The 11,664-nt window shown below is 43.8% G+C and overlaps 1 protein-coding gene across 20 annotated transcripts in view; it reads right to left on the minus strand.

Moving 5' to 3' along the window:
• NCOA1 (nuclear receptor coactivator 1) overlaps window positions 1–5,157 on the minus strand; it is a 353,482-nt gene extending 348,325 nt beyond the window's left edge. For 11 of the 20 annotated variants that reach the window (XM_037893807.2, XM_037893795.2, XM_037893802.2 and 8 more), the window contains exon 1: window positions 4,879–5,157. The gene's annotated coding sequence lies outside the window, so the exon portion shown is untranslated. The remainder of the gene's footprint in view (window positions 1–4,878) is intronic. The other 9 variants (XM_043542067.1, XM_037893812.2, XM_043542066.1 and 6 more) reach the window with 2 other exon arrangements.
• Between the last annotated feature and the right edge of the window lie 6,507 nt (window positions 5,158–11,664).

Raw genomic sequence — 11,664 nt, forward strand, 5'->3', positions numbered from 1 at the left:
TTCTCCCAAGTCTCGGAGTTAAATATATATGAAAAAAGTGAACACAAAAATAAAAATCCTTTTCCCTCTCAACTGCTAAGCTTTAAGTCTCTTGATACGTCATCATTCTCCATTCATAGAGCTCCAAGCCAGAGTACCCTGAACCTCTGACCCAAAAACGTACCCAAGACCTGAATTTTGTTTTCGTTTTTAAAAATCAAAAGTTCCTTATTCAAGACATCATGAACACACAGAACAGGTGCAAGGCTCGTTTCTTCTCCCCCACCCCCTTTTCCATATCAGCTAATTCATGTAATATCCTGATCAATTTTAAGCATACAATAAAAAACTGAAAAAGGTGATCCAGTTTAAGAGATCCTGTTCTTAGTTAAGCAGCCTGTTTTATAGGTATCTTTCATGACACTTAGATTTCATAGAACAAAACTAAACAAGTTAAACATTTGTTTCCCCCAAAAAGTTAGACAGAGGGTCAGCCTTGATTTTGCATCTCCTCGAATCTGTCTTTTTAAGACAGAGCTTTAAACATTTAAATGTCTTTGTGCCTCTGGGGGAAAATTACACATACATCTGAGGGCAGAACCTGCTGCAGGAAAAATTACATACACATCTGAGGGCAGAACCTGCCCCAGTTTTATTTTAGAAGTTGTCTTAGCTTCATCATAGGCACTGCCCATATTTTGCAATTGAGGCTCGTACAGCTTACTTGCCAGGAAAGTTCAAGTGACACTGCTCATTTGTATATTCATTGAACTATTTTGCATTTCTATAACACCTTTCCTTTGTCTACACACAAACTTGTATAGGTTTAGTTAAATCAGGGCAAATCCCTCTGTGGGGACACATTAATTTAAAACTGGCTGTCAGTTTACCTTGCTTCTATTTGTTTACAGGGGCAAGCTAAACCAATAAGCAAGTTTAAACGGATTTAAAGTGTCCACACACCAAGATGTATTGTCTTAACTAAAGCTATTTCAAAAAAAAATCACATTTTTAGTTAAACTGATGCAATTTTGTGTTTAGGGCAGTCCCCAGAGTCCTCAAAGCACTTTAAAGCTTGTCTACACAGAAGGTATGCCTATTTAACGAGGGATGTTATGTTAAACTGATGCAACTTTGCATGGCACTACTCTTGAATCTGCTTAAGAGCCAGGTTTAAACAGATACAAGAATAGTGCCAAGCAAAGTTGCACCATTTCAACCATTTAGACCAGGCCTTAAGTATTATGGTTATCTACAATTGTCTGTTTGAACTAGTTTCTAAATAAACCAATATTAAATGCTTGATTGAATTTGTCAACAATTAGCCTTTGTTATATGGCATCGGTAGCTACAGGATGTAGTAGACTCTGGGCTGTATTTGCCCTTTTGGGCAGGCTTGATTTAACTTTTACCTGTTTCTCTGAGTTTTCCCTGTTTCTCTTTTAAAAACAGATTTCAATGTAACTTTAAAAACTATTTTTTATTCCCTCCCTTTGATAAAAGAGATAAGCATCACTGCTTCAAGGAAATGAGGAACCAAGCAAAACTTGCAATATAAGTAGTTTGCTTACACAAAAAATAAATTAAATTAATGTTCTTCAACTGGCAAATTGCTTATGCAAGAGAGGATATTTTTAGTTACAACGCTCACACCCTAACTTCTGACAATCCTCATAGGTCACATGCAAATTAACTCTCTTGGATTAGTAGCCCACAAGGTGTTGATCTCCAGCAAATCTGCTCATTATAAAAATGTTTATAAAAAGTTAAGGAAATCTAATGATCCTAAAGATTTCAAACATTTATAGATGTATCACATATAAATGATGTTAAGAGACTGAAGTCTCAGCAATGGGCACATATGTTTCTAAAACAAGACAATGCAGTATTAGAACATAAAATGATAGTATTTCTATGCCAATAATTCTACAATGGAAGTTGCATGACTAATTACGTGAATTAGTCATACAGTTGTGAATTTTTCTCTTACAGTGTTCACAGCAGAGGGCAAGTTATGGGGGAAAACCAACAGCCTAACACCATCTCTAAATCAAACTAATGACTAAAAAATAAAGGTCTTAATTAGTACTACTCTAACCCAACGTGGTTTCTTGTGAAGTGCATTTGTTTTGAAAGCAAGGAATCATGCTGCTAAACAACATGACAGCAGCATATTTCTAGACAATAAATACTTAACTTGAGCAAACCAGGTAAGATCATATCATTTCAATCATGCCCACAGGCTCTGAGACAGGTATAATATTGCTGAAGTTACTATTGTTGTCTAGCATCAGTAGGTGTTTGCTTTAGAAGGGACAACTTGAACACCAAGCATTTTCAAAAACTCAGTTAAATGTAGTTTCAGATACTATATCAGTTTGAGACCCTCCGCAACTTTGTCGATTTACAATCACCTTTTCCTATTTCTCTCCCTGTTGCTGTTCAAGGGGCTTAAACAAACTGGAGAAACTGTATGTAACAGTTTTTGCTTTTTCCGCTATATAAAGAGCTGTCATAGGCACAAAGTAACTTAACATTTTAGAACATTTAAACTTTCCCATAAGATTGTGGCAAGCTGAAAATACTACAGCCTCTGAATTGGAATAGGATAGTACACCCCTGGAAAAGTAAACAGTAAACCTCATTTTTTGTTTAAATCCACTAACACACTACTCATCTGTACTTCATCAGGTGTACCACTTTTGAGATTCACATTTCCTGCAACCCCGCATAAGCCAGGTCACGTATATAAGTGTAAACTATGAACATAAGGAATGCAAGATCTTAAGAACAGCACATGCTAAACACCTACATTATTAAGAGTTTTCAGCTCTGCCTTGCTCTTTGCTGTGTCCCCCTTTTTGGTTATGCCATATCTGGGTCTGTAGAGTTAACATCCACTACATGTTGAGTAAACTTTTACATACCAACTCTCTAGCACTTTAGGTCACAAACCACCCCCTTGTTGCATTGTAGTATAATGCAATACAATCATGAAAATATCAAACATACAACAACAACATAATGGCAACCCAATTCTCAGCTATTGAAAGGTCAACATGCACCTAAGAAACCAGGGATTTTAGTGTCTAGAGCCGCCTACACTGGAAGAAAATTGCCTCTCAGCCACTGCTTCTATATAACTAAATGTCATATTCTACTAGCTATAACCCCCTTAGTTCCAACTGGTACTCCTGGGTTGCCACTTACACACACCCCCAACTTAAGAATTATCCACAATCTGCTGCTGCTTCTAGTCCATGTTTCTAGGACAGAAACCTACAAAATTTAGGGCAACAATTCAGCTGCTGACCGAGGAAAAAAAGCAGAAAAAAAATCAAACAATCTCCCCACACACTTCAGAACAGCAGTAAGCACCATACACATCTTTTACTCAGACTGCTGGCTGTTTTTCCAAACAAAATGCATAATGACTGAGCCATCTTCTCAGCTCAAATTACACTGAAAGCTACTTGATACCACATTACCATCTTCATTTCCTTTAACCAAGAAACCACATTAATATATTACTTGTTTTTCCTCTTAGAAATTTTACATGTAAAAATTAATGTGCGCAACCTAATTCAATGGTGCTGGTGTAATAATGTAACTGATCAGAAGATGCAAACAAACAAAGAGCTGTCATTTAAAAGGCAACAAAATGAAGTGTCTTCCCCTCCCCCAGCCCGCTGTCCCTGCAACAGACGTTTCAGCAGCTCCCTGTTGCTGTGTGACCACCACCACCACCCCCATTTGTGCGCAGCTTCACCCCATCAACAACCCCCATTCCCTCCCCTTCAGCCATGTTTGCAGAACCAAGACAAAGTCACTCCATATAGTTCCAATTCCTCCCTCACAGGGACGCTAGAAGGAAAAAACCCTGCTTCCTTACTTTTCAAATCAATTTCTTAACAAACGCACAAACTAGTTCAGAAACGAAGAGCCCTGATTTAATCAGCTTCGACTGTCACCCATCCCCTTCCCCGCACTGCTGCTGTGCAAGAGCCAAAACGTGCTGCACCCTCCCACCCCCCAAACCCCCTTATCCCCAAACCAACAGACATTTCTTTCACGTTACCCCTACAGCCACCCCCCTCAAAGAAGAATGGCACGGCACACAATACAGCCCAGAAACCTGCAAAAAAAGGCCAAAATACCCCTTAGAATAGGAGTTGTCTATGGGGAGAATGCTCAGCTCCTCACCAGCGTCCAGGACAACTTCAAAATACTGAACACCCCCCTTCCCATCCCCCTTTTCCTCCCCTGCCTCCCGCACACACCCATTTGCTACTTTCTAGCACCATGACAGCTTCAGTTTCCCCCCGGCCCAGCCCAGACCACGGAGGGTGGGTTTGCCTGGTGGTTTCCCCTCCTTACCCTGACGCACGGCTGAAGGGGAGGGGGCCCAAAGTATCAGCCCCACCGCATGCCCCCGCCACTCGCCCCGCATTTGCTCACCCTGTCCGTGCCCCTAGCCCGAGTGCTCCGCTCCTCCCGAGCCCCACAGCACAAGGGGGGGGGGAGAAAATACCCCACCCCGCCCCCTCGTCTAGGGCCCCCCCAGTGCCCTAGATCCCCGCCTCCTCCGCGCCGCGGGGGGAGCACTGGGGGGTCCTCCAGAGGACGCTGCTCCCCAGTTCACGTCGGGCCCGCCCCCTACCCAGCCTGGGGCCCCCCTGCACACACACACACCCCTCCCCCGGTGCACTGCTCTAGGGTGCCCCTCACTGGACCTGCTCTGCCCCCAGCAGTACCCCAGAGCCCCCCCACCACACACCCACACACCCGCTGTGACCCGTCCCAGGCGGGGGGCAATGGGGCGCCGCCGCCTCCGCCGCCCCTCCCCTCTGCCCGGCCCCCTGACAGCTGCAGTCCGGCCGGGCTGCGAGCTCCGCTCACCTGCCGCCGCCTCCGGCCTGCCCCCAGCGGAGCTCACGGGGGTGCGACAGCGGCTCCGCCGGCCACACGGAAGGGGGCGGCCCCGAGGGGCTCCGGCTGCCGCTGCTGCTGCTGGGGCCCCGGCTCCCGCTGTGGGGTCCTGGGCGCCCGGGGCCCCCTGCTCCGGCTGCTGGGCTCGGCTGCGGGGCTCGGGCTCCGTCTCCCTCCCTCCCGGCGGGGCGGGGCCGAGCGAGGGGCGGTGTCGCCGCCGCGGCCGGGCCCGGATCCCTCCCCCTCAACCGCTCTCAGCGCCGACGGCTGCCGCCATGTTCCCCCCCACCCCCCCCGACCCCAGCGGCCTGGGCGCAGGCCGCGGCCTTTCCCCTCCCGCAGAGGGCGGGGTCCTCCAGCCGCCAGGGCGGCGCCGCCGCCACACGGGGCCCGCGGTCGCGGGGGGGAGAGAGAACCAGTCGCCATCTTGGTAAAGGGGCCCGTGGACACAGCCGGGGGGGGGGCAGGGGCCCAAGCACCGCCCTGCCCCCACTCCCGCCACAAGGCTGCCCCGAGCACCATCCCCACCCCCATCTCCTCCGTGCCGGAGACTCAGCCTCCGCCCCTCTCCCCTACAGGGCCTGGGGGCCGCTTCCCACCCCCACTTGCCCCTGGCCCCCGAGCCCCAGTTAACGTTCCCCGCTCCCCTGCAGCGGGCAGCCTGCAGGCCCAGGGTCGCCGCTAGGGTGCCCAGATAGCAACTCTGAAAATTCGGGGCGGGGGGGTCATAGGAGCCTCTCTAAGAAAGAGACCCCAAAATTGGGACTGTCCCTATAAAATGGGGACATCTGGTCACCCTAGTCACTACCCTACCGAGCACATACACCCCCTTTCCCTTTTGCCCCCCCAAGCACTCCCTCCCATAGCACCCGCGTACCACCGAGCACCCCCCCCCATTTCCCCCACCAAGCGCTCCCTCCCGTAGCACCCAGATACCCCAGAGCCCTGTTTTCTCCTCAGGTCTTTCCAAACATGGATGCTTCCCCCCCCTCCCCCCAAGGCCCATCCACCCCATCATAACACTTAGGGTTGCCCACCCTCCAGGATCATCATGGAGTCTCCGGGAATTAAGGAGTAATCTTTCATTAAAGGTGATGTCATGTGCTGAAATCCCTGGGAATACATTCAACCTTAGGAATACTGATACTAACACATATAAAGGACCCACCCACCCTCTAATGCGGTCTGTGATTTAAGGACAGCCCCCTCCATGGCGTGACTACTGGGACCCTACAAAACAGGGTGGAGGTAGATTACCAGGAGCGCTGGGAGATCTCTCTCCCAGTACTCAAGCACGACCACACTCACACTTCAAAACGCTCCCGCAGGAGCGCTTTGAAGTTTCCAGTGAAGCCATGCCCCCAGACATTCAACCATTTTAAGATACAGGGTCAGCAGGATCCAAACTGAGGCAAAAAACAGCTCCTCCCACCAATAAGTATGATGTGAGATATGACAAGCTTTTAAGCCAAAGTGGTCCCATCCACTCCACTGTACACACCAGGACCTACTTGAAGCGATTCTACTAGCACTTGCTGTTACTTCTACATAAACTGAACAGCAGCAAGGGCTCTATCTGCAGCAGTCAACTATTTTACCACATTTTCATCTTAAAAAGAAAAGGAGTACTTGTGGCACCTTAGAGACTAACAAATTTATTAGAGTATGACCTTTCGTGAGCTACAGCTCACTTCACTGGATGGGGTATCCGATGAAGGGAGCTACAGCTCACGAAAGCTTATGCTCTAATATATTTGTTAGTCTCTAAGGTGCCACAAGTACTCCTTTTTACAGATACAGACTAACACGGCTGCTACTCTGAAACCTTTCCTCATCTTGTTACATTCTTCATATGGTCTATGGAAGTGTGAAAATCGCACAACACCCAACATGCCATCAAGGAAAACAGGTTGAATAGTTAAAATAAGACAATTCTTCAGATAGCTCACATTCCTCCTTAAGGCTTTTTATTCCTCAAAGTATTCCAAATGCAGTAGTGTTAACAAAACAAACTGGGCTTCACAAGCCAAAAATCAAAATCAGAAAAAACTCCAATCTAACCTATAACCTCAGCACAAATAACTTGATATAGATCCCTTCTTAAGGCTAGGCTAGTTCCTAAGCAGCTATCTTTATGGTGTTTCCTGTCATCCAATGGAGGAAACTGATTAGCCTGCATTCCATAACCCTGCCTCATTATCTTCCCCTAAGCACCTGTGCATGTGGAGAAGTGACCTGAGCTAGAATTAACTTGTTTTCCAGGTTGGGGGGGGACGACGACGACTCTGCACTGTCACAGACAATTTTATTATTCACTTTAAGGTAAAACAAAAAAATTAACTATTTTCCGCCGACAGTGGCGAATGCCAGGTGCCCCGCAGAGGGAGTGAACCTAACAGGTAATGATCAAGTGATGTCTCTCCTGCCATCCATCTCCACTCTCTGACAAACAGAGGCTAGGGACACCATTCCTTACCCATCCTGGTTGATGGCCATTAATGGACTTAGCCTCCAAGAAAAAAGAAAAGGAGTACTTGTGGCACCTTAGAGACTAACCAGTTTATTTGAGCATGAGCTTTCGTGAGCTACAGCTCACTTCATCGGATGCATCCGATGAAGTGAGCTGTAGCTCACGAAAGCTCATGCTCAAATAAACTGGTTAGTCTCTAAGGTGCCACAAGTACTCCTTTTCTTTTTACGAATACAGACTAACACGACTGTTACTCTGAAGCCTCCAAGAATTTATCCAGTTCTCTTTTAAACCCTGTTATAGTCCTAGCCTTCACTACCTCCTCAGGCAAGGAGTTCCACAGGTTGACTGTGCGCTGTGTGAAGAAGAACTTCCTTTAATTTGTTTTAAACCTGCTGCCCATTCATTTCATTTGGTGGCCCCTAGTTCTTATATTATGGGAACAAGTAAATAACTTTTCCTTATTCACTTTCTCCACACAACTCATGATTTTATATACCTCTATCATATCCCCTCTTAGTCTCCTTTTTTCCAAGCTGAAAAGTCCTAGCCTCTTTAATCTCTCCTCATATGGGACCCATTCCAAACCCCTAATCATTTTAGTTGCCTTTCTCTGAACCTTTTCTAATGCCAGTATATCCTTTTTGAGATGAGGAGACCAATGTGTCTCTGGCTTCCAAGGTGGCTACCCCAGTGAGGTCTCTCTAGGTAGGTCTGGAGGACCCATCTTTACTGCTCTTTTCCTCTCACCTTCCCTCTTCCTGGGGCAGGGTGTAGCTGAGCAGCAGGGGGCCAGGAAGGCCTGGTACACTTCATCACAGGGGGGAAAATGCTCAAACTCCACAGCTCTTAGAATTATGGAGTTTTTACATCAGTGTGGCTTCCTCCATTAATTTTTGCACAGGAGACTAATATATGGGTCAGTCGCAGGGAAGGGATGCTTAAGTTGTCAAGTGAGAAGCATAAGGCCATTTTTATTAATCTGCTAGTTACTTTTTAAATGGAATAAAGGTATAAACAATATTTTAAAATACATACAGGGATACCAATATGAATGAATGAAATGAATTCATTTCAATATGAATGAATGAGACTTCAAAAGAAATAAGTGAGATTTAAATCTCATTGAAATATACATAGCAAATATAAATCCATCAGAAGAATGAAATTATAACTAACTTCTAGGCATTTTTTAAAAGTATCTCATTTTACCTCTGGGGAAACCGAGGTACAGAGTGGTTAAGTGATTTACTCAAGGTCACTCAGCAGGTAAGTGGTGGAGTCACCCAATAGAATAGAACCCAGGTGATTTGACTTCCCAGTTTCCTGCTCTAACCCCTGTATAATGCTGCCTCCCTTTAGCCCATTGTTTCATTTAACTTGTTGGGTAAGGAGGCCTTTTTCAACCTTCATTGCAGTAGTTCTGGAGTATCCACTGGAATAATCACTACCTCAGATTGGTTGAGGCAGATTCATTAGTTGATATTGTACAGTTTTAAAGATACCAGCTCTGATGTAAGTGAGCCTTAATTTTATTAACAGCACTGCACCCACTCCATGACTGGGAGAATCTGACCTCTTAGTGCTACATAAATTCTAAGTATGAGCTTATTCTCCAAAGTGCCGAGTACCTCTTGGGAGATATTGACTTCCCTCTAAGGATTGGGACCTAAATGTTGGCTTGTAAAATCTTTATAAATACTGAGCCTTTTCCTGCAGTTGGGTTAATCTATAACTTGGCTCCTTAGTTTTGGTCCTGTTCTTACCCTCATTAAGAGCTACAGGCATCAGCCTTTTACTTTCATTGATGAGCAGTGTAGCTAGCTTTTGAGACCACCAAAAGTAGTATCAAAGTTTTGTTTCTTACTTAGCAGAGGATGCACTTAATACAATAATTTGGAGGCTTAAAGAAAAATGCTTTTAATGCATTGATTTAACATCTTTTATGTACACTTGATTTTTACAATTTTTTGTGACTATACTTCAGCTAAGATTAATGTATAATTCCATTAAAGTTAATTAGTTGTTTTACATTCAGACATCTACTTATCCTGTGATAATTCATGCGAGCAGTTGGCAGTGATGAAGACTTTTAGGACTTGCATGGTTTACAGGAAAGTAGCTGTCTACATTTAAATAAATCCTTTACTAAAATGGTTGTTAGAGTGTTCATAAAACTGCGTGTCCGCATTCTGGCTCTCAGCAGAGATTGAGTCATCAAACACAGCGCCCTCTTGTGCTTTAGACTAAAATGGAAGTATTTGTTCTGTGGAAGTCTTAATGAAAAGCAGCTCATAAGCAAGTTACGTAACCTAATCATAATCCAGGATCAGCAGGGTAACAATATTTAAAGACACAGTGCCCCCTTTTCTGTGACCTATTTTATAGTAAACGCAAGGGCAAAAGTATACTACTACTACTAACTCTGCTCTACCTTTCACAGTGGAGTCATTCAGTGCAGTTTTAAAAGCCCAGATCTGCATTTTTTTCCTGCCTTCAAAACAGGCTACTAGTACAAAACAGGCACTTTAGTTTCCTCCGTGACTTTTTATGGTATCAAATCCAACTCAGCACAGAGCAACCTCTAGCAGCAGCAAGAAAAAGTGAACTATAATCAATCAAAAAGGCTTACTATCTCACAGGAAACTTCTGACATACAGCAAATTGGGTTTCATAGGCTGCCCAGTATCTGTGGCTAGGTTACCACATACTTTCAAAGCCATCCTTAACCACACAAACAGCTTTTATCACCTCATTGGACCTCGCACAGCTGCAGTGTGCGCTTTCCACATTCTGCTGTCACATCTGTATTTAACTTAATAAGAAATTCATTAAAATTGTATTGCATTCAATTAAAAGGCCAGCTTTCATAACAATTTTTTCCCCTTCAGGGTCTGGTAGTTTGAACAACAGATTAAATACTCATATGTTGATTCAGATCTCACCCTTTAATCTGACAGACTGGATCAAAAGAGGGATGTATATATAGGAGTATGGAGTTTCTCAAATTAATTTTTTTTTCCTTTGACTAAAGGTGTAGAGCTTTAGGCCAAGCTTAAACACAGGAAACCTCACTTCCCTCCCATTCCCCTTCAAAACACACCTCAGCTCTATTAATTAGATAATTTCTATTAATGATTAACATGTATATAACTATACATTTAACAATAATCATTAGTTTTTGCTGTTATTAGCATTTATCTTTAGCACCATAGGCAAGGATGATACTGTACAGTTAGATTAATGACAGAGCCCCTACTCCAAAGAAGTTATAATATTGGGGCAGATATTATGACTACTACTGGCTACAGGCCCTGATCCTGCAATGGTAGCCATGCTGGCAGACCTTTATGCATACACAGAGCCCTGTTGATTTCAAAATTGCAGTATTTACTACCATGAGTAGTCCCAGGTCTTGCATAACTTATTACCAAGTATGAATACTTACTACCATGAGTACTTGCAAGGAGCTCTTAGAAAGTAAAAAATGATTTAGTTGTGGGTGGTTTTTAAATATCTCTTTTGAAACAGACACTGCCAGACAATTTAGGCTCAACATTTAATTTTCTTTTAAAAAGTTTACAAAACCTAATATTTATAGAAATGTTTCATAACATTTAAAAAGTAAATAGAGAAAATTCAATTAAAACAGTTATATGTTTGTTGGGATTTTAATCCTTTCCCTGCTGTGTGGAACCAAAATACTTCAGCATTGTACTAGTGTCTGAGAAACAGATGGGAACTAACTAAAAACTGTTATAATGAAAAGTTAAGCCACAGGGAAAGCAGCTAATGAAGTTTCAATGTCTAAACTAAGTGAAGAGCAAAACTGGGAGGGGTGGAGGGAATTATTTTGCTTTCAGCAATTAAAGTAAGGAATACATTTAAAAAAATGTTTTTAAAACCTGACAATGTCCTCCTCCCATGCAGGTTTCATCCTAATCCCTAATAGTTAGAGATTGTTGTAAAGCATGAGGTTTTTTTTTAAATCCCTCCCCAAAAATTATGAGCATTCATAACAACTCTGGATATTCTTGTTATCCATATAAATCTCCACTCCCTCTCTGAATCATGCTAAATACTTGGTCTTAACGAGATCCCGTGGCAGAGAGATCCACAGTCTAATTGTGTGGGAAAAGTATTTCCTTTTATCAGTTTTAAATTTTCTACTTTTCGATTTCATTGCATGACCCGTGTTTTTTGTCTTAAGTCACGGAGAACAAAAGTTTTTGATCCATCTTTTCCAGACCACTTATTTTGTATATTTTTATCATGTCACCTCTTAG

Source organism: Chelonia mydas, chromosome 3 (assembly GCF_015237465.2).
Source record: "Chelonia mydas isolate rCheMyd1 chromosome 3, rCheMyd1.pri.v2, whole genome shotgun sequence".
NCBI classification, from domain to species: Eukaryota; Metazoa; Chordata; order Testudines; family Cheloniidae; genus Chelonia; species Chelonia mydas.